This window comes from Zalophus californianus, chromosome 2, assembly GCF_009762305.2.
Source record: "Zalophus californianus isolate mZalCal1 chromosome 2, mZalCal1.pri.v2, whole genome shotgun sequence".
Taxonomy (NCBI): Eukaryota; Metazoa; Chordata; class Mammalia; order Carnivora; family Otariidae; genus Zalophus; species Zalophus californianus.
The window spans coordinates 14,949,699-14,971,559 of record NC_045596.1 but is presented as its reverse complement, the minus strand read 5'-3'; the positions used below and the strand labels follow the sequence as shown (position 1 = coordinate 14,971,559).

The window sequence follows — 21,861 nt, the reverse complement described above, 5'->3', positions numbered from 1 at the left end:
CTTTGTCAAATAAATAAATAAAATCTTTAAAAAAGTTTTTAAAAGTAATTTTCTGAATATACATTTATGACATTTAAATTTCTGTCCCAGTCTTAATTTATCTGATTTCTGACAAAGGAATGAGGCTACATGGAATGTTGACATTAGATATGTCAAGCACACACATTACTGTGTTTGGCCAACATTTCAGTTATTGCAGAAAGAGAAAGACTGTGTAAACAAAATTTCTATCACACTCAAAGAAATGGCAGAGCATTTTTTATAATGAACTAAATCACATAAAACGCCAGTTTTTACATTTTTTTAATTTAGACTTCCAAGTACCTTAAGTTTGTCAGATACAAACATAGCAGGCATTTTGATTAAAAAAAACAAAACTAAATTTCCATGAAAGCATCAAAGCTATTGTAATTGTTCTTCCTATTTGAATAAACCTGGTACTTGCTTAACTCACACAAAATGAGCTAAATTCTGCTTGACATGACTAAGAACTGTCATACAGAACTCCACATCTGAGACTGATTTTTTTTTTTTCAGCTATCTTCCCTAATGGTGTATCAGCTGGGAGTGCTCTTGGCTCCAAGTAAAGGCAGGTAATAGTAGCTTAAACAAATACAAGTACATTCTTCTCAGGTAGCAAGATGTCTGGAGTCAGCTGATTTCCTGGTTTTGTTCTCGTTGTTCAGTGATGTCATCAAGGATCCATCTCTTCAGGGCTCTTGGTGGGTGGGGCAGACAGAAAAATAAGTAAATTAGTAAAATGTATACTGTATTAAAATAAAACCAGCTGCTAAAATACACCTTAAAATTTCAGTAATTTAACGTAATAGAGGTTTACTTCTTTCACAGTTAATCGAAGTGGGTGGGTGAGCAGTTAAGCATACCTGCTCTTCTCTATAAACATGTCTAGAGACTTAGGCCAATGAAGACTTTGCCATCTTCAACAAATGCTTTCTACTGTCAACCCCTGTTTCTTTTGCCTTCCAGCCTGCAGACACAGAGGGCAGCTTGAGACATCTGATGCTCTGCACAGAGGTCATGATGCCTGGATTGTCATTACTGGGCGGGGGGGGGGGGGTTCTTTTTAGGAGCATACCGATTTTGAGACCCCATTTCCCTCTTGGTGACAAGCATGGTCTTGTGTTGAGTAAGGCCAAAGGTTTCTCAAATTCTTACTTCTTCTGAGAAGTATGTTTAGTTATCATTTGCCTACTTCTCTCAAGAAAGAGCTCTAAGTTAAAATGACTTCTGACTATTAATGTTTTGGCTGTTTAGATTCTAGAAGAGAATCAGAGTTGGTCATATACTTTCTTGTCCCAGTGCATTTTTTTTCAGATTGTCACCTGTTTTGTGAAGGCTTTTTTATTTTAAAGATTTATTTAGTTATTTGAGAGAAAGAGCGAGCTCGCAAGCATGGGGGCAGGTAGGGGCTGAAGGAGAGGAAGCGGGGAAAGGGAGAGAGATTCTCAAGCAGACTCCCTGCTGAGCATGGAGCTGGACTCGGGGCTCCATCTACAACCCTGAGATCATGACCTGAGTTGAAATCAAGAGTCAGATGCTTAACCGACTGAGCCACCCAAGCACCCATGTTTTTGTGAAGGCATCTTATACGTCTTACAAGTCTATGGGAAAATAATAATTTGTTAGTGCCTCTTAAATAATAATCTTTTCTTTTCACTGAGCATTACCTACTTCTGCCTCTGACTTGGGTGCTTTTGCATCCTTTCATTGGAATGTTCTAATATGCTCACCAGGTATACATGTCTACTTCAAACATGAAAAGCTGAGGCTCAATGGGGTGAAGTAATTTGCCCACGGTCCTCCTAATTCTGAAGTTAGAAATGATATTACTTTGACAACTTCCTCTCCCTCATGCCCCCCAAACACAAGCCATTGTAAAAATTTTAGTCAGATCATCTCTTTCATATTTCTCAAATTCAATTTTTTTTTTTTGCTATTCCTTTAACCATCATATTGATTCAGTCACTACCATTTGTCATCTGGGTTACGGCTGAATTCTCCTACTTGGTTCTTCCCAACTCAAGTATTCTTCCCATATAACACGTTGTACCACTGCTAAAGCAAACTTTCCAAAATGGAAACAAATACTTGAACTCTGGGTTGAATATGGATTAAAAAATTCCATCTTATTCTTTATCATAATCATGACTGGTATCATCATTCAAGTTGTTCCTTCCTCCTTTGAGGGAAATAAGAGGTTAACATTTTCTTACTCTGTCTCAAGTCTCAAAGGTCACAAAACCACTTTGCAAAATCCACAAGAATTACAGTACCACAGGAAACCTCAGGAAGGCCTTCCAAAGGAGACACATGAGAGAAAGGACATATTGTTCAGGAAATTAGAGTGCAGCAAATATCAGAGAGACCATTTCCCATGACTACAATGAATTAGCAGCAACAAACCAAAACATACAGATAATTCTCCACCAACATGTGGCTCTGTCATTAGGAGCAATTTATTTCTTTGTAAAGAAGGTATAATGATGAGACAGGACTCCTGGGATTATGCTTTGAAGGCAAGCTATAGAGGTTGTGTTCATGGCCCTAGGTAGTCTTCCAGATATCTCTGAACAATGCAAGAACTTACCACATTTATAAAGATCCTAGACTATCACATTTCAATGAGAAAACTGGTATTATAGTTCAGAGTTTAAGAGTGTAAGCTATGTAGCCAAACTGCCTGTGTGTTTCAAGCTGGATTCTGACATTAATTGGCTATGAGACTTTGGCCAAGTTATTCTGTTTGATTCTCTGTGAATCATTTTCCTCATCTGTATTATGCAGATAATAATGTTACCTAACAAAAAAAGACAATTATGAAGGTTACATGAGCTATGTGTGCATGTGTGCATGTGCATGTGTGTGTGTATGTGTGTGTGTGTGTGTGTGTATTGCCAAAAACACTGTCTGGTATATATTTTCTGTTATACAGTATTATAATTTATATCTTTCATCTTATACATGCATTTCCTTATCTCAAATTTACCTCAGCCTGCTTCTCATAAAGGAGAGGAGAAGAAAACAAAGCTCTGATCATACTTTATTACAATTTGGAAGAAATTTAGATTTCCCCTCCTTAAAATCCCTCATTTTATACTTTAGGAAATAGAGACCCAAAGATGCTTCCCTCAAAAGAGTATAAATTTAAATAATTTGGCCTGGGCAATTTTATTCTTGGTTTGGTGTTCTTTCAAATAAACTGTATTATCTTAGCAAATGTCCATGATATTCAACATTTTCCTTGTGAGTAAGTGGGAAGAAAGGACTATTTTCTCTGAGAAAAAGCCAAAAAAGCTAATAAATCAGACGACTTACACAATAAGATCCTAGCAAAGAAACTGAGATTAGAATTGCAATCCATGACTCCTTTTCTGAAAGTTATTTCCCGGCCTACAAAGTGATGAGCTATGACTTTTGGGAATATTATACAAAAATATGTATCTTTACAAGTTCAAGATAAGTCATAATCTTACTTTCAAATTTATGGTCAACTAACATAAATTTGCACCACGTTATGATCAAAATCCTAACACTTTTCTCTATTAAACTGGTCTAAGTATAAAAGACTAAAGACATCTTGCATAAGTTTTTCATTATTCTTGGAACATCGTACTTCTAATTCAGCATGTAACTGGGGCAAAACCACTATTTCAGAGAGAAAGGGAAAAATCATCTGTATTATCTACTATTAGGTTTTTACATCAAGCAGAGCCATTTCCTTAGCAAAAGCTATGTATCCACAAAAATATATCAAACATTTGAAAGTATAAACAAAGAGAAAATTATATATAAGTCTGCAAAACTTCAAAGGAAGAGTGGGATTGCGAGAGAAAATAAAACATCTCACAAATTTGGCTCAAAATCCTGACTCTCTCTTGGTATCCGAAGCATCTGAGATCTTTCAGAAAAGCCTGGTTTCTAGAAGGTTAAAAAAACATAAGTGAAGGGTATTTTCATGTCTTTTTAGTTTTTTGTCAGTGAATCCTATGGGTGGGTATGAGGAGTTCCAAAGCACTGGTGTTTCAAAGAGTTTAATGTCCAGATAGTTTGGGGGTTTCGAAATTGAAGAAAATTTATCTCCTAAAACCAGAGGTTGCTGGAGACTATTTTTTTTCCACTGCAACCCACAAATCACTGTAAGATGCCCCTCACATGTAGTAGGGCATGTATCTTGTCTCCTTTGGAATGTGAACTGCAATGTGTGGAGACAAGCCAATATTGTTTGCGTATCTGATTGCCTGTCACTGTCGATCTTGGGGGTAGTAGAGAAATCACTGCTAATGACTTCAGAGTTTGCATGTCCTGTGCTTACTTATTACTGGAAAGAATAAAATATAATGAACCTGATATGGACAAGGAATGCAAGGAATAAAATATTTCTTTCAGACTGTCGGCAAGCAATGGAACAAATGAGATTTATGGCAGAAATGGATATGTGATTTATAGTTTTGCTTGTTCTTCATTTAAAAGAGGAAATTAAAACCACACTTGCATATGATTCAATCTTTGATCACTAGAGAAGAGCTGCTGTGAATTAATTATTATAAACCCCATTACCCCTGTTCACCCCAGGTGCTGCATCCATGGTACCTTCCAACTAGTGTCCCAGGAGAAAGGGTTGATTTTTTCTGGGGTTACCTTTTTTTTTTTGGTGAGAATTCTGCAAGAAAATTACCTGGTATTTTGGTGTTTAACTGAGAGTCATTTATTCCTCAGCAGCTGAAAATCTCATGAGAGAAACATAGTTGAAAGAAAAGCCCAGATTAAATTCTTATCAGCTTCTTTCTTACTGGCTCAGAGAATGAGTGTTTATTCTCCTTTCATCACCTAGAAGCCCAGAATCAAGTACCTAATTTTATGTATAAAGATTCTCAGACCTTCAGCTCTGATAATTCTCATTGACTTCTGTAAGTAAGTGTGGAAAATATTTATTTCATAAAAAGATATTTTGTTCACTTAAGGCAATAAAAATATTTTTATACAAACATTACAAGACAACAAAACGTAACAACAGTGGGAGGGCTCTAAGATATGCCACACAAAGAATCTGTTTAAAAGATGTTAAAATAAATATCTCAATAAAAGTTAAAGTATATACTGTAATTATGTAATTAATCATAAGAAACCAATACCCTTTGAAGAGAATATTTAGAAAACTACTGATGGAATAAAATATAAATTGTGAAAGATGGAAAATACCAAGAGTTAAGAATGTAATCAAATATTGAAGCTAGGGAATGTAAAATCTAAGGTGTTCCACATATTGGAACCTGTGAGCTGAAGGTTGGTGGCCATGGAGCAGTCAAGTATGATCAAGGACCTAAATGATAAAACAGCACAGGTAACGTTACTCTAAGGGGGTGGGCTGGCTCTTAGATGTTTCCCCAATGGAAACATTTACACTTTCCTTTTCCTTCGATTCTCTCTGTAGAGGCTAGGTTTATGGGTAGACGAGGAACAAATCTGTGAGGCACTTGAATAAGAATGAGGAATTAGGATTCTTCAGATTGCATGGGATAGAAATGTAACTCAAGAGAGTTTAAACATAAATAGAAAATATAGTGTCTCAAGTTATTTCAGACACAAATGGATCCAAGAAATTAAATAAAATAACTGAAATTCTCTTCCCTCTCACTTTTTCTCTCTCTGTCTATTAATTGTTCCCTAACCATTCATTTCTCCAACTCTCCGCACTGTTCTCTGGGACCGTACCATTCTCCAGCAGGATGTTTCCTATGTTGGCGAGGACAGGACCCCGTAGCTCTAATCTTACAGCACTTAGTATTGGTGATTATAGGAAAATGTGTACCCCTCTTCTAGAAGTTTCAACAAAAACCTATGAATTCTTGACATTAACCTGATTTGGCTCTTATTCCATCTCTAGATCAATTCCTGTTTCTGGGAATAAAATAAAATGACTGACTGATGTGAGTCCCGTGCCCATCCCCATAAAAACCCCAGAGATTACAAATATAGTACAAGTGGTCCCCAGAGAAAATCAGGATGCCATCTCCAAAGAACACAGAAGGAATCCCAGGCAGGAAAAAAAAAAAAAACAACAGATGTCCACTACAGGCAAATTAAGAAATTTTCCTGAGTATGATACTTTTGTATCTATTGCCAGTTGAAGTGATAAGAAATATGCAAGTCCTGCCACGAAAGACGATAAACCCATTAATTTTTAAACTATTAATGAATTTATGCCTTTTACAATACAGTTACATGTTACTGCTACTTTGTTTTATATATATATATATATATATATATATGGGGATTTTTTTGTACATATTTTGTGGAACTTGTGAATAGAGGGGTTTTCATTATAAAGTAATAATATTTTAATAAACTTATTTTTAATATGAGTTTATCACATTTTAAAATATATTAAGGAATATAAAATAAAAGATCATTATCCATAGCTCTAGTACGCCAATATTTTGGTACCTGTTTCTTGAGGATTTTTTTTCCCCACTGTTTTCTCTTACTCCAAGTTTGTGGTTGTTTGGATTTTTTTAATATATAAATTTTTACTAGGTGTTATATATAATTTTATAGCTTACTTTCTTCATGTAACACTACAGTAAAAGTATTCTCCTTGTTATTATAAACTCTTCATTTGAAGAATTTTAATGGATGAATAAAATCCCTTCCACAGTATATCCTTACTTCTATATTTGAGAATTTATATTGTTTTCAATGCTTTATGCTTATAAATAATGCTGCCATGAATATCATCTTTCCAAAACTATTTCTGAATTTCAGATTATTTCCTTAAGAAAATTTCCTAGAATTGGGATTCCAGAATACAGGTTTACAGATATGTTGGTTGAGGAGCGTCTTTGCTTTTTAGTTTTTTCTTTGATTGATGATTCTTCTGAAACGTACCTCAGATCTCAACTTTAAAACATGCTGGAACATTGAACTTAGTATGTATTTAAGAAATCTTTTTGGAACACATATTGGGTGTCCTAGAGCACCATGTAGGTGTATCTCATCTGGCCTTAGGGAGAAAGAGAAGGCTTCTAAACAGAAATGACATGAAAACTGACGAATGAATAGGAATCAAGAGAATCAGGTATAAGAGAAAAATGCATTTCACACAGAGGAAATAAAATGAGAAAATGTGTGGTAGGTTCTGAAAATCACATGTTCTTCAGGATCGCTGAAGACCACAGAACAGAGGGATGACTGGAGCCAGATTGCAAAAAGCCCACCTGCAGGAAATGAGGGAGCTGAAGAAGGGGTTCAACATAGTGAGATCTTGCACAGCCTCCACTCTCTACTGTTTCATCCCATAATCTCTCAGATTTTTGCCTTCAATTTGGTGAATTCTTCTTCCTGACACAAAATCTGAAAAGTGCTATTATTTTATAGCACAAAGGATGGGTTGGAAGGGAAAGAGCAGAGTGTAGAGTTTTTGATCAATGTGCTTCAGTGCCTGATTTGGGAATATGAATAAGGAAACATCATTATCCCAGGCCTCTTTTCCTTCTCCCATTGCAGAATGATCTCCAAGAATTTCCTTTAGTAAAAGGTTATTAAAAACTAGCTCACTGAGGCCCACAAAACTTAAGGAGCATATGCATATTTCCTAGGAAGTACACAAGAGTAGAGTGAATACAATAGTACTGTTCCACCCTGTGCCCATTTCAAATTTAAGATTGCAAAGAGACCTATTCTACCCTTTGAAAAACTACATTAACCAATTATTTTAATAGGGAGAAATTGAGTTCTATGAGCACTGCTGATACTTCAGTTTCGGCTTCCCATGGGGCTGGCTCATTCTGGCCTCATCCACCTTGGGATGTACAACTCTCAAGCTCCCCCTCAAAGGCAGTGACACTGGACATAGGCAGATAGGCATAAATGAACGTAGCCTGCACATCTGTTGTCACTAACTCACCTGCCAGAAAGCCCAGACCACGCTTTTAAGAAATCCTTAGTCAGGAAGTTGTAAAAGTGAAACAGTGGTGCAGGGGATGAGGAATGGATGGGCTTTTCCAGAAATCTGGGTCCTTTTTCTGTCTTTCTCCACAACTCATTAGAGAACTTAATTGAACCACTTTCCTGTCACAATCTCTCCTGTCTGTGAAATAAGGATAATTACTGCTGTTCTTTCCTTTGCCCTTTGATAACGTCACAGGGGTGTTCAGAGATACTATGAAGATTAACAAGCCAAATGCTTGTAGAGTGCTTTAAGCTTTCCACAAGGGAGAGAGCTGCAGATTAAAATCCATTGCTCCAAGAGCAGGAGAATCCAGATAGCAGAGGTCAGTAACCAGAGCCCTGACAATCCCAAGCCCTGGCTCTTTTGTGAGTGGAAGAGGGGGTCATTTTTGCCGTGTCCACCAGCATCAGCCCTGGCCCATATATAATGGGACATCCATCTCCTATCCCAGCATCCCTTGCGAGGTCAACCACAGAACTTAATTTAATTGACCAAAGCGTGACGTATTCAATGCACATTTTTTTGTTGTTGTTGGGGGGGGACACTGTAGGTGTGGTAGACTGAATAAAAGCCCCCTAAATATATCCACACTGTACTCCCTGGAACTTGTGAGTATGTGACCTCAAATGGCAAAAAGGGCTTTGTCTATATGATTAAGTTGGGGATACTGCAGTGGGGTGATTCCTCTGGATAATATGAATAGTCCTGACATAATCACAAGAGCACTTGCAATAGGGAGGTAGTTAGTAGTAGGAGACATGATGATGGAAACAACAGTTGGCAATGATGCAAGAAAGGGCGTTGGGCCAAGGAATGCAGGCCACCTGCAGAAGCTGAAAAAGGCAAAGTAGCACATTCCCTCCTAAAGCCTCCAAAAGGGAGGCAGCCCTGAGGACAACTGATTTTAGACTTCTGACATCCAGAACTGTAAGACAGTAAAAGTGTTTTGTTCTTAGCCACTAAGTTTGTGGTAATGTGTTATGGCAACACTGGGAAACCATTCTTGTAGACATGGTGTGGTGGGCTGAATGGTGGCCCTCCAAAAGACACGCCCACATTCTAACATGGAGAACCTGTAAATGTGATTTTATTTGGTGAAGGTGTTTTTGCAATAATATTAAGGATCTGGAGATGAAATTATCCTGGATTACCCCGGTGTGTCCTGATTCCAATGATAGCTGTCTTTATAAAACGTCAAAGAAAATAAGACACAGGGAAGAGATGAAGGCATGTGAAGATGGAGGCAGAGACTGGAGTTATTCAGACAAGCCAAGGAATGCCTGGAGCCACCAGAACCTGGAAGAGTCAAGGAAGGATTCTCCCTTACAGCTTTCTGAGGGTGCATGGTCCTGCCAAGACTATTTTTGGAATTCTGGCTTCCAGATCTATGGGAAAATAAATTTCTGCTGTTGTTGTAAGCATTGACAATCTTTGGTTAATACGAGAAGAAAGGAGAAGGCAGAATCAGCCTTATCTTTCCCTTTTTAGAAGGGACTTCTACTTTTCTATTACTGCCCTGAACTGTGCCATGTAACTCCCATCTGTTGCAAATCTGAATGAAATGAGAATGATCTTTAACAAACAAACTGGATGAATGAATATTGGTTGGGTAAATAGATAGTGTCTGACACACTTCCCCTTACAGAATTCTGTTTTGAGAGTATTTGTCAGCTACTAGATGAAGGGGTAAACACCATTAGCCTTGCTGAGTGTCAATGGTTCATATATTAAATGGGAAGAGAAACAGATCTTGACCATCCATAGGGTAATGGTTAAGCTAGAATAAGAAAATTGATGCAAAAATAACTTGCAAACTATAAAATGATCAGAAAGTAAATTGAATTTTTCTGATAATGATAACTGAAGTGAATTAGCATTAAAAAAAATTGATTGCCAGAAAAATAGTGCTTCTATTTCAATAACGACTTGCAAAATATTTTGCCAAATGCATGATTAATAGACATCCACCATGGCCAGGATCTGACTATTCATCAGCTTAGCCCTGCGAGTGAGCAAAGCCTGGGCACAGGTGTATTAGAGATACTTTGTGTTCAACAAAACCCAATGAGCCCCCTAACCCCAGGGTACAGAGGAGCTTCATATCTCCCAGCTTTCCTTACAGTGACGTGTGCCATCTTCCTGAGCAGAATTGAGAGGTGCCACTCACAAGCCTGACTGACAAAATCTTCTGCTTTCTCTTTCACCATCTAGGGGCTAAATAGGGAGAATAGGACCTAAAGGGTACAGAGGCATAGGATAAAGAGCTTAGATTTCTAAAAGACTGCACGAATCTGAGAGCCCTTTGAAGAACTATATTATACTGTGTTGTGACAGATAAATTGTTATTGTGCAAAAAGAATCATTTGATTTTTAGGGTATTTACCGTAGCAGCTGGCTTTGTCTGACTAACACACATGGGTGTACCAATGACTGGGTAGCGATTACCTCTCAGGGCGCAGGAAAAGAGTGGTGATGCATTATCAGTCCAGAATTTAAAAACAACAATAATAAAAATCAGTCTGTTTTATCACCATATTCTGACAAATCTAAACGATATCAACGATAAAATGTTCCTTCTCATGTGCATGCACGAGGGAACACAGGATAGGAGACAGAAATTGCTCTGTTCTCACTGCATCCCTGCTTGGTACATGACTGCTATGGGGAAGAAACAAAGCCTATGCTTGAGGATAGAATATATGGCTCTGAGTTTCCACTCTGCCACTTCAGAAACGAGGCTCTCTGATCATTCCTTCTGGGAAGTGGATTTCATACTTAATTCATTGAGTCCTCTGAGGTTCAGATGAGGTAACAGTTGTGAAAAAATGTGTAAATTTTATAAATATAATAAGAATGAATACTGGTATTATTATTTTTAAAATTATTTTTACATTCACTCAGCACAAGGTATTCTCTCTCTCAAAAACGTGAAATCAGTGTTACTTCGTTGAATAAACTACCTCTTTTTCATATGTACATTTCATATATACTTACATGGGTAGGTAGTAGCAAGTAGACCTAAAAGATTGAAATGTCATTTATAGACAAATATTGGCTTCTTGAAGTACCACTGTTTTAGGGGAGGAGCTTTTTATACTTCTTAAAATTACGCTTACAAGAAAAGAAAATTAAAAGAAACTATTTCTACCATTAAGTTGTTTTTGTGGTTAACTTTCTTCCCTCCAACCATTCTGCAGAGAATACTCCTTAAACATGTTCTGTACTAACTAGATCCTGGTGTGCAGATGAATAAGGCATGATCCCTACTGTCACAGGGTCTAGAACCTGCATAGAGACACTCGTCTACATAAAGAAGCATTTGTAATAAAGTGTGGACAGGTGCTACAGCCAGATATGTGGATTTTTATAAAGCAGTATGTATCTAAATAAATAAATAAATAAATAAATAAATTTACTAAATACTTATTTAGTAAAGAAATAAATACTTGAAAGCTCAAGTTTGATTGCTCACTTTTGATTTTGCCAAATAGAGGCATTGAGAAAATCCAATCACTTTACCTTTTCATAAACTATGAAACTATCTAACGTGTAAAAAGAACACGCTCTCAGAATAGTCAGGTTCTTAAATTGATATATGGAGCTTTATTTTTAAAAAAATCCAAGTTTTTCTTATTTTTTATGGTTTCACCACAGACAGGGTACAGCCCTGGCCTTCAGAACTTCATGCTGAAATGGGGCTCTTGGGAGACATATAGGAGAAGGCAGGCTGCCTCTAGGAGGGTCCAACCAGATTCCATGTGACTGGAGTTGTGCCCCAGGGAAGAGGAGTGGATTCTGTGAAGGGTGGGATGGAGCATGAGCGTAGTCAGAAAACTATGCTTACTGCACATTATCCAAAGGCTAATCTATAAAAGCTAAAAAGGCATTTACAGTTGGGCGGGGGGTGAGAGAGTTGGAAGTGGCCTTGTCGGCAGGGGAAGCAACTTGGCCAAAGGCAGAGAGACGTACAATAGTACAGTACTGAAGCCGCTCACTGGGAAGGATGCGTGGTGGCTGAGAGACTGCAGATGTAGGGTCCCAGGAGAGGACACAGATGGACACATGGCCCTTGTCATCCCATTTTCTGTATTCCTTCTTTTCAGGATACTGCCTTCCATTAAAGTGGAATTGATTGTTATGATATGTGAGATAATTTGATCACCTTTTATTATGATAGTAACACTTTCAGACAAATTACTATTTCAATACCAATTGTGATGCCAAACACTAAAGAACAACACCTTTTAAATATTCTCTGTCTTAGTTGTGAGGGGATGATCTTTTCCATCACATGTTTCAGTGAAGAAAAAGAAAAATAATTCCAGAAATAAAGATGTGGTCATGAAACCACCTCCACAATGCAACTCATATTCAGAAAGGAGACAGTGTACTTTTAAATATTAAGATAAAGCATTAACAATTGTTAGCAAGAGAGTAGCCCTCCCCTGCAAGAGAACTGGTCCTATTGTTGTTATTTTAAGATATCTGAATTAACAAGAAAGAAAGGACAAGTTATAACTCATGGTCCAGACCAGTTTTTGGCCTCTTTTAATCCTCCATCATCCTGAACTAAATAAAGCTCCTACCACAACTTTCTCAGCAGCAGAAATCCTAAAAGACATCAGTATCTGTGCAGGAGGCTAGAGATTTCAGACCCGTAAAATGGAGGTAAGGCAAAGAGCCCCAGCTGAGGCACCAAAAAGAAGTAAAGATCAAGGGAACTGGCTAATTTAAATGGAGGTTGGAGGTCAGGCCTTGCTATAGGAATATCTTTATGGGGTGATGCAGAGTTATGGCCAAAAAGTTCTGCTTCCTGGGTACATATGTAGGAATGAGTGTGCCAGACTTGAGGTAGCACATCTGAGTTTTTTAACATCCCCGTAACCCTCTCTTCAGGTGATGCCACTCTTGAGATTGGAAGGAATAAGTTAACTGAAAGTTCTTTGGGTTTCCATGTGTGAGTTTGTAAGGTGGAGGAGAAAAGTAAAGGAAAACCTGCTTGCCCAGCTACTGTCACCACTAAGAACAGCAATGTATTTGAGATAGTTCAGTAATAAAAATGAGATGGCCATATCCCTTGGTTATTTACCCAAATGAATTGAAAACTTATATCCACACAAAACCTGCACTCAGATGTGTATAGTAGCTTTATTTATAACTGTCAAAACTTGGAAGCAGGGGACCCTGGGTGGTTCAGTCGGTTAAGCGTCTGCCTTCAGCTCAGGTCATGATCCCTGGGTCCTGGGATCGAGCCCCACATCGGGCTCCCTGCTCAGAGGAGAGTCTGCTTCTCCCTCGCCCTCTGCCTGCCTGTCTGTCTGTCTACTTGTGTTCTCTCTATATCTTTCTGTCAAATAAATAAATAAAATCTTTAAAAAAAAACTTGGAAGCAACTAAGATTTTTTTTGTGTGTTAGTAAATAGATAAACTGTGGTACCTTCAGGCAATGGAATATTATTCAGAGCTAAAAAGAAATGAGCTATAAGTCATGAAAAGATATGGAGGAATCTTAAATAGCTATTACTAAATGAAAGAAGCCAATCTGAAAAGGTTGCATACTGTACAATTCCAATTATATGATACTGTGGAAAACTATGGAGACAGTAAAAAGTTCAGGGGTTGCCAGAAGTTAGGAGGGAGAGAGAGAGGAATGAATCTGTAGAGCACAAAGGATTTCTAAAGCAGTAAGACTATTCAGTATGACACCATAATGGTGGATACAGGTCATTGTACATCTGTCAAAGCCTGCACAATGCACGACACCAAGAATGACCCCTAAGGTACACTCTGGACTTTGGGTGATAGTGATGTGTCAGTGTAGGTTCTTCAGTGGTAACAAATTTACCACTCCAGTGAGGAATGGGGATAGTGGGGAGGCTATGTATAGATGGGGGCAGAACTATATGGGGATTCTCTACACTTTCTACTCAATTTTGATATGAACCTAAATCTGCTCTAAAAAAGGAAGTCTGTTTTGTTTTGTTTTTTTAAATGAGGAGGCGAGGCTAAGAATGATAGTCATCTAATCGGTAAAACTGGATCCCCTGCCTGTTTTGATTATGGAATCTAAAACACACCTGCAAAAACTGATGCGATTCTTGAGTGGTTTTTGAGTGGCATTCTGTGAATGTGTAAACACAACACATTTGTCCTTACTTACTTGTTCCATAGACCTCTCCCGGCTGCAGAGGAAAGAAAGACTCCCAGACTTCTCTTGCGGCTTTCTGGATCAATAGGCACATCTATATCACGTGCCCTGTGCCTTGCTTTGTAAGCACCATGGCACTACAAAAGAAGGAAGGTCCCCATCCTTAAGAAGTTACCATAGGCTGACTAGTTTAAGTCCTGACATTGGACTAAATGAGAAGCTGATGAAATGAAGAGGAAATTTAGTGAGCAAATCATCACCAAGAATTGGAGATGAGAATGATGAACTCTACCTAGGTGACGTTGACTAAGCACAGAGGGAAAAGTTTACTAGTCAAAATAACACTTTCTTCCATAACAGATGAACCTCCAAATCTCAATGACAAAAAAAAAAAAAAGTGTATGTTTTTCTGTGGTCACAGTATAAGGTGGATGCTTCTAGCCGAGCAGCCATCGACTGATCATTCAAGGACCAGCATTCTTTCCAACTGTGGTTTCACCTCCCCCTGGGATGACCCTCAGTGGACTCTCCATTTAGTTGGTGGCTGGGAAAGAGAGGCTTATGCATGAGATGACAGGAGGTTTTAATAGGACAGTTCTGGAGGGGGGCACATTCATCCTACTCATGTTCCATTAGCGAGAACTTAGTGGCCACACTATTGGCAAGAACTTAGTCAGTGGTGACACGTTAGTGCAAGGGAGACTGGGAGAAGCAGCATAACTGTGTTTCCAGGAAACAAAAGGAAATGATTTTGACATACAATCAGTTGGTCTCAGCCCCCAAGGAAATAATGGGTCAAAGTCGATTACAGTCTATGAGCAATGGTGCAAAGGCTGAAGACTGACTTGGAAAGGAGGGTCTGAGGTGATTTCACGAGAAATAATACCCAGAAGGACTAAGTGGTAAGTTCTTGACCACCTAAGGACAAGTTGTTGAAATACAGAATGTTATGAAACGCTATAGCATGTAGAGAAGGAAAAAAAAGCCAACATGACTCAGAGAGAAGTCCTTTCTCTTTCCGTGTCACTGGAAAGCTATAGGAGAGAGCGGTACATTTTAAAATGACCCCAGGAGATGAACACACACTGTAGGACACAGAGAAATGACACTTGAGGACCTAGAGAAAATGAAACATCTACGGTTTGGGGTTGAGTTACAGAGAATTTAGTCTTTTATAGCAAAATCTCTCTCTCAACTGACCTAGGTATGTTTGCACGTATTGATTAAAGTGTACTCTGATAACTCAGTAGGTACTATTCTCTTCTCTATAAGTTGTATCATTGTTACCTAGAACATAGCTACCCACCCCCCTCACTCTCAGGCATCCACCTTCAGTACATTACATATAAATTATAAATCAGAGGCAGCTAACATCTGGCTGTCTCTGGAATTACTTAGTGGCCTGATTCCTACTTCTTTTGCTCCATCAAGTCTTATACATAATATCTTTGAACTAGATCTGTTTATGTTTGGTTTGCTTTGGCTAATCTTCAGACTTAATTGACCTGACACCTGCATCGATATGAATACTTTTGTTTGTTTTGTTTAATGAATCTTCACCACATAACAACTAGCACTTCTTTATAGGTTGCGGTATTTGTGATGAAAACCAACATTAAGTTCTAGAATATACTTAGGGTTTCTAAACCTGATACCCACTGCTGCTGTGAATAAGAGCTATATAACTTCCTTTTCTTGGAGATTACCTGCCTCCTGTCCACCTAGAACCACAGGTATGGGGGCGGGGGTGGTCATCAGCAAGAGAGGGAACATTAAATATGCAAAGTGTTTTGCCAATAAAGACGCGCATAGATATGTGGGAGAATCTTCCAACACTTTAAAATGGGATGCAATATGGTTTGGAATGGGAAGAGAGAAGAATTTCTGATAGTAGGGGTACAGACTGGGGTCTGGGAGGAGGCAGAAAGCAGGAGATTGCATGCCACCTGTACTTTTTACTCAGTTTTGATATGAACCTAAATCTGCTCTAAAAAATGAAGTCTTTTTTTTTTTTTTTTTTTTTAATGAGGAGGCGAGGTTAAGAGTGATAGTCACCTAATCGGTAAAACTGGATCTCCTGCCTGCTTTGATTATGGAATCTAAAACACACCTGCAAAAACTGATGTGATTCTTGAGTGGTTTTTGAATGGCAGTCTCCTCATTCACTTCACCTCTATTAATAACTTGACTCCTTCTCCCTTTTCCCCCACCACACCCTTTTTCAGTGAAAAGTCACCACCATCTACAGTAGTGGAGGGAGAAGGGCCACTTATATAAAGATGGATACTTTAATAAAGATGGGATATCTTTTTAAAAAAGCAGAGCAAATGATAAGACTATTAGATTTAATTTTAAGTGATTCCTGGAGGAGATAAATAACTCAAGGATAAGTATTCCATGAAATTATTTTCCTGTGGTAGAAGACCCAAACTGAGTTCCCAGCACAGAACTTTCATCCTGTTGCTCATGTTGTCACTTCCCTCTCTTCTTTTGTAAAATTTATACTCTTCTTTGTATTCTGAAAATTGTCTCATAGAACCCGTCTTCTTATGTGCTCTTAGTGAGCTGGCCTGAATGACTGCTCTAGGAAAGGCTACATGATTCATGATGGGCCAATCAAGGATCTACCCTACAATTTTTCAAAGTGCAAATGTTGGGCGGAAATTCTTTTCCGTTTGTGTGACTAAATCGAAGATGTATGAGGCCAGGAAGCATGGATAGGAATATGTACTCCTGTGGGAAATGCTAATCTAAGAGGATAAAAATCTGAGTAGATGGAGAAAGACAGCATGCCCTCTTACTCATGACTGAGACTCCTGATTCCCGTGAGTTGGTTAATTGAACTAATATTTTCAACTTCCCTTTTCTTCTTTTAAAATCTTATTGAGTGTGCGTGTTTCTAAGCATGCGTAATGCAGATGATTGTCCAAGCCAATTTGGATTGAATTTTGATCAAAATGGCAGCAACAACAAAAGAGTCTTGATTAAGCTATCTGGGGAATTTGTGTATGAATGTGCATAGAAGAATGGTTTTGTTACAGGTAACTCAAAAGTGGCTTTTACGGATAAGCATTGCAGATCCCAAAGCCTATTCATGCTTAAAAAATATAAAGTACTCATTGATAATCTAGAGAAGTTACCAACTGTTCAAGTTTCAGTTTCTCACTCTTCAAGATGAGAAAATTAGTTTATAAGCTTGGTATACATTCCCCAAAATAAAATATATGAGATATCTAATAGTTAAAAATTTTGCTGATTATGTTCTTTATCGTGAATAGACATATACTCATGGACATTATTTGAATTGAGAAGCATGAAAGCTATTTAAAGTTAGGCTAAAAAGGGAGAAGAAAACATCAACTCAGTAAAAAAGAAAAAAATTACCTTTTTTGGCATACAGTTTTTCTTAATGGTGTCTGAACTCCCAATGCAAAGTTGAAGGAGAGTGGTTTGAGTATGTTCCCAAAAACACTGAGCTCAAATTTAGTAGATGATATAAAAACACTAGAATAATCTATTAAAATTATGATCTAACTTATCAAGTAATTTGTAAAGAAAAATTAAATTTGCTTTGAGACTGCTGGAGCCCTGCATTTCTGATTTGAAGGCCTTCTGTGACCCCAGCATAGAACAGAAGAGTGTCCTGAAATAGTTTTCATCCCCAAGGCCCCAGGATAAAATACAGACAGCAATGCAAGTGCAAAACTGTCCAGGCTCTTTAAAGTAAAACAGGAAGCTTCTGTTGGGCCTTTTCAAACTGCCCCTTCTTTCTGCAACACCCCAGAGAACTAAACATCAAATACCACTGAAAACAAAGGAGATACCTTGGGAGTGAGCTTAAATATCCTCAAATTCTCCTCACTGTGACTCACATGCAACAGAATTTTGAATATCTGAAAGTAATTCACTAATGTGTTCCACATACAACCTTCTAAAAAGACCGTTACGTTGTATGTGTACTGAGATTCACCAAGTATTTACAATAACATTGAGTTGTTAAAAAAAAAAACTAAGAAATCCACTTAAAATATATAACATCTCTAACATTTTGACATAGGGCAATATCAAACCCTTTGTCCAATTGTCCTGTTCATTTTATATGTCATTGTGAAATTGCAGAAACTAAACAGGCGATACACACATACGCACATGCATGTGGATGGGTATATCTGTATGTGTCTGACTACGTATATATACATATATATACACATGAATGTGTGTATATATATATACACACATATCTATACATGCATATATACGTGTATATTTTTTATATGCAGCTATGGAGACTTGGATAAATGTAATGTTTTTAAGTTATGATTTTTGTTTTTTTAAAAGGTAGCTTCTGGAGTGAATGTACTTGAATCTCTGGGAATACATTTTATAATATTAGTAAGTCCAGACAATTTGAGGACTCAAACAATCTTTGTGGAACTAAGCCAGATATTATTCAGACTTCTATTTTTACATTATATACCACTACCAGGATTTAAAGGAAATCAAATTAAGAGAAAATGCCAAGATACTGATTTGTTCTGTGACAGGATTCAAAATGTTAGGTATTGATTTTACCCACTTTCATTTTTTTTTTTAACAAATGGCTTTTTTTTCTTTTCAGGACTTCAGCAATAATTTGGGGACTTCAGAAGCCCCTTGGAAGACTCCAATCATCTTTTCCTATCTTCCTTTCCCTGCATTCCCCTATCCCTGCAACCAAACAGACCTAATTTAGTTCCCTTTCCATTTCCCAGTGGTCACAGATAGGACTGACCTCACATAACCAGCTGTCCCACCTGAAACTGTGAAACTGGGCCTCTCTGACCCAGTTTCCTCATTTTTAAAAGACTATTAATAATTACACCTGCCTTGCAGCCTTATTGGAATACTTAATATTTGGAAATGCCTAGTATATAGAAGGCACTCAAAAACATCCCTTATATTTTTGACATTAATGGCTTCTACTTCTCCCTCTAGATTATGAGTTATTTGGTAGTATTTTTTTTAAGATTTTATTTATTTATTTGAGAGAGAGCGAGAGTGAGAGAGACCATGAGCAGGTAAGAGGCAGTGGGAGAAGTGGACTCCCTGCTGAGCAGGGAGCCCCATGTGGGGCTCGATCCCAGGACTCCAGGATCACGACCCATGCTGAAGGCACACACTTAACTGACTGAGCCACCCAGGCACCCCATAGATTGTGAGTTATTTGGGAACAACATCTTATAAATCTTATATCTCCTGGACACTTCAATAGAAAATACTCAAATTATGTTTGAGTAATTGAATAAATGTATCTCCTTTCAATCTGTGTCACTCTTCCTTTCCCATCACCCTTTACTGCCTTTTCATATGTTACTATTTTGGCAAAACCGATTCATATTCCTCATTTTTCATGGGCATCTCATGCCCTGGATCCTTCTTCTGTGTTATGCATTAGGAATTCTAATTTTATATAGCTATCAGAACATATGATATAGTTTAACCTTAATTGTTTGACATGTTTTCTTCCCTTTGCTTACAATGTTCTCACTTAAAAACTAAGCATTTATTTTGTTAATGGAAGATTAAACTATTATGGAAGATACTATGAAGTAAACAGCTTTGAATAAATCAGGCATGGTCCTCTCCCATGATGTAATCATATCTCTCTCTCTCTCTCTCTGAAAAAGTTCTGTGCACTCTTCAATAGTAGTGTGAGGGGGTGAAGTTGGGGGCAGTGGGAGAGTCTGCCCCAGCAGGGAACGGTATTTCATTCCTGGCATTGTTTAGAACTTCTGGCTCAGAGTAATAGGAAAAAGAAGACTTTCAGCCAGACTCTATTATTATGTTAAATTACCTACACATAATGCATTACCTTATTACCTGCATCCAGGGTAGATGGCTCCTCAGCACCCTCAGAAATAGTAAAAGGGGGACTTTGGTAAAAGAGTTTAAATCATGAGAAGACATGGTCTTCTTTGAGTATAATAAAGGGCAGAAGATAAGCTGGCAGTTAATTAGTATTCACCATTAAAAGCATCTAATGGCATCTTAACACCTGGATGCTAGGCTACTATGAGGCACTGATAGCACCCAACTACTTTCCAACATCAGGATCCAAAAATCTAATTCCTATCTCCTACAGGAAATTATGGACAATAACACAGGACTCAAGAGGAAGTGAACACTGACATGTATTCAGAGAATTGGATGGGTTGTGAAGGGTGAAAAAATGAGATTGATATCTGTACTCCAATGTTCCTTGAAGAATTATTTACAGTAACCAAGATGCAGAAACAACCAAAGGGTCCATCTATGGATAAATGGATAAAGAAAATATGGAATAGACACACACAAAATGGAATTATTACTCAGCCATAAAGAGAATGAAGACTTGCCATTTGTGAAAACATACATGGAAACTGAGAGCATTATGCTAAAGTGAAGTAAGTCAGACAGAGAAAAACAAATAAATGTATAATCTCATTTATATGTGGAATCTAAAACAACAAGAACAAAAACAAAAACAAAAAATAACCAAGCTCCCAGAAATAGAGAACAGATTGGTGGTTGCCCAAGGGAGTGGGTAAACAAAATGGGTGAAGGGAGTCAAAAGGTGGAAGCTTCCAGTTACAAAATAAATAAATCATGAGGATGCAATGTACAACATGGTGACTACAGGTAATAATATATATTGCATATATAAAAATTACTAGAAGAGTAAATCTTAAAAGTTCTCATCACAAGGAAAAAAAATGTAACTAAGTATGGACTTATTGTGGTGATCATTTTGCAATATATACAAATATTAAATCATTATGTCATACACCTGAAACTAATATAATGTTGTATATCTATTATACCTCAATAAAACAATTTTAAATACATTTTAAAAATGAGATCGACAATGAGAGAGGGCCCATGGGGATGAGGCTTAGTCCCCAAACTGAGCAAAGCTACTCCAAAGTACAGAATTAAACATAAGCAAAATGAGTTTTGAATGTAAATTTAAGAGTTGACAAAATCCTCTCCTGAAACTACCATCCTGTGTGCTTTACATGTTCTGGACCATTATTTGGACTTAAAGTCTGATGGTGTAAGTACTTTGTGAATGGCTTACCAGCTGTCACTGGGATTTTGGAATCTGGAATGTACCACAATATAGAGTTTAATGGTGGGATTATGTATTCACACCTACCACAGTTAACTAACAAAAATAACTTTCTGACAATCAGCTTTCTACCTCCTCTCTGTTGTTACAGATTTGAGTATATCAGCTCTTTTGCATGGTTCTGGAACAAAAGAGGAGGGCCATGTCTCCCTCAGGGTTCATGTTGATTGCTTCCAGAAACTCTGGAAATCTTTGTTGACATATTTACATCCCACTTCTACTGAGCAATGGAAGGGCCAGGTTAATTCACCAAAGAAATTGTCATCTCGGGGAACATTGGGGAAAAAAGTATCTCATTGCACAAGTGAGCCATTTGTTTCTTTTACATTTTGCCACCCACTTTGCTAGTAAGGGTGGAGCAGCTAGGTTGAAAATGATGGATTGCCCTAAATGGGCAGCTACCAAAATCCTGCAACTTCAATGGGTCACACTAAGCAAAAGATAACTTTTCAGGCAACAGAATAAATTGTCCTCATGTGGCATAGTGTTCCCAAATAGCCCTGCTCTCCTGTCCGATGCAAAAGCCCCAAACATTTCTCTTTCTTTGACTTTCTTTCTTATTTTCTCCCAGGTTTATTCCTCTGAATAAATGTGAAC

At 37.7% G+C, this 21,861-nt stretch overlaps 1 long non-coding RNA gene across 1 annotated transcript in view; it reads right to left on the bottom strand.

Annotated features, from left to right (window-relative positions):
• Positions 1–394: 394 nt before the first annotated feature.
• Positions 395–21,861, bottom strand: part of LOC113925977 — a 313,329-nt gene continuing 291,862 nt past the window's right edge. The window contains exon 3 of the long non-coding RNA XR_003521101.2: positions 395–718. This is a non-coding gene — a long non-coding RNA (uncharacterized LOC113925977). The remainder of the gene's footprint in view (positions 719–21,861) is intronic.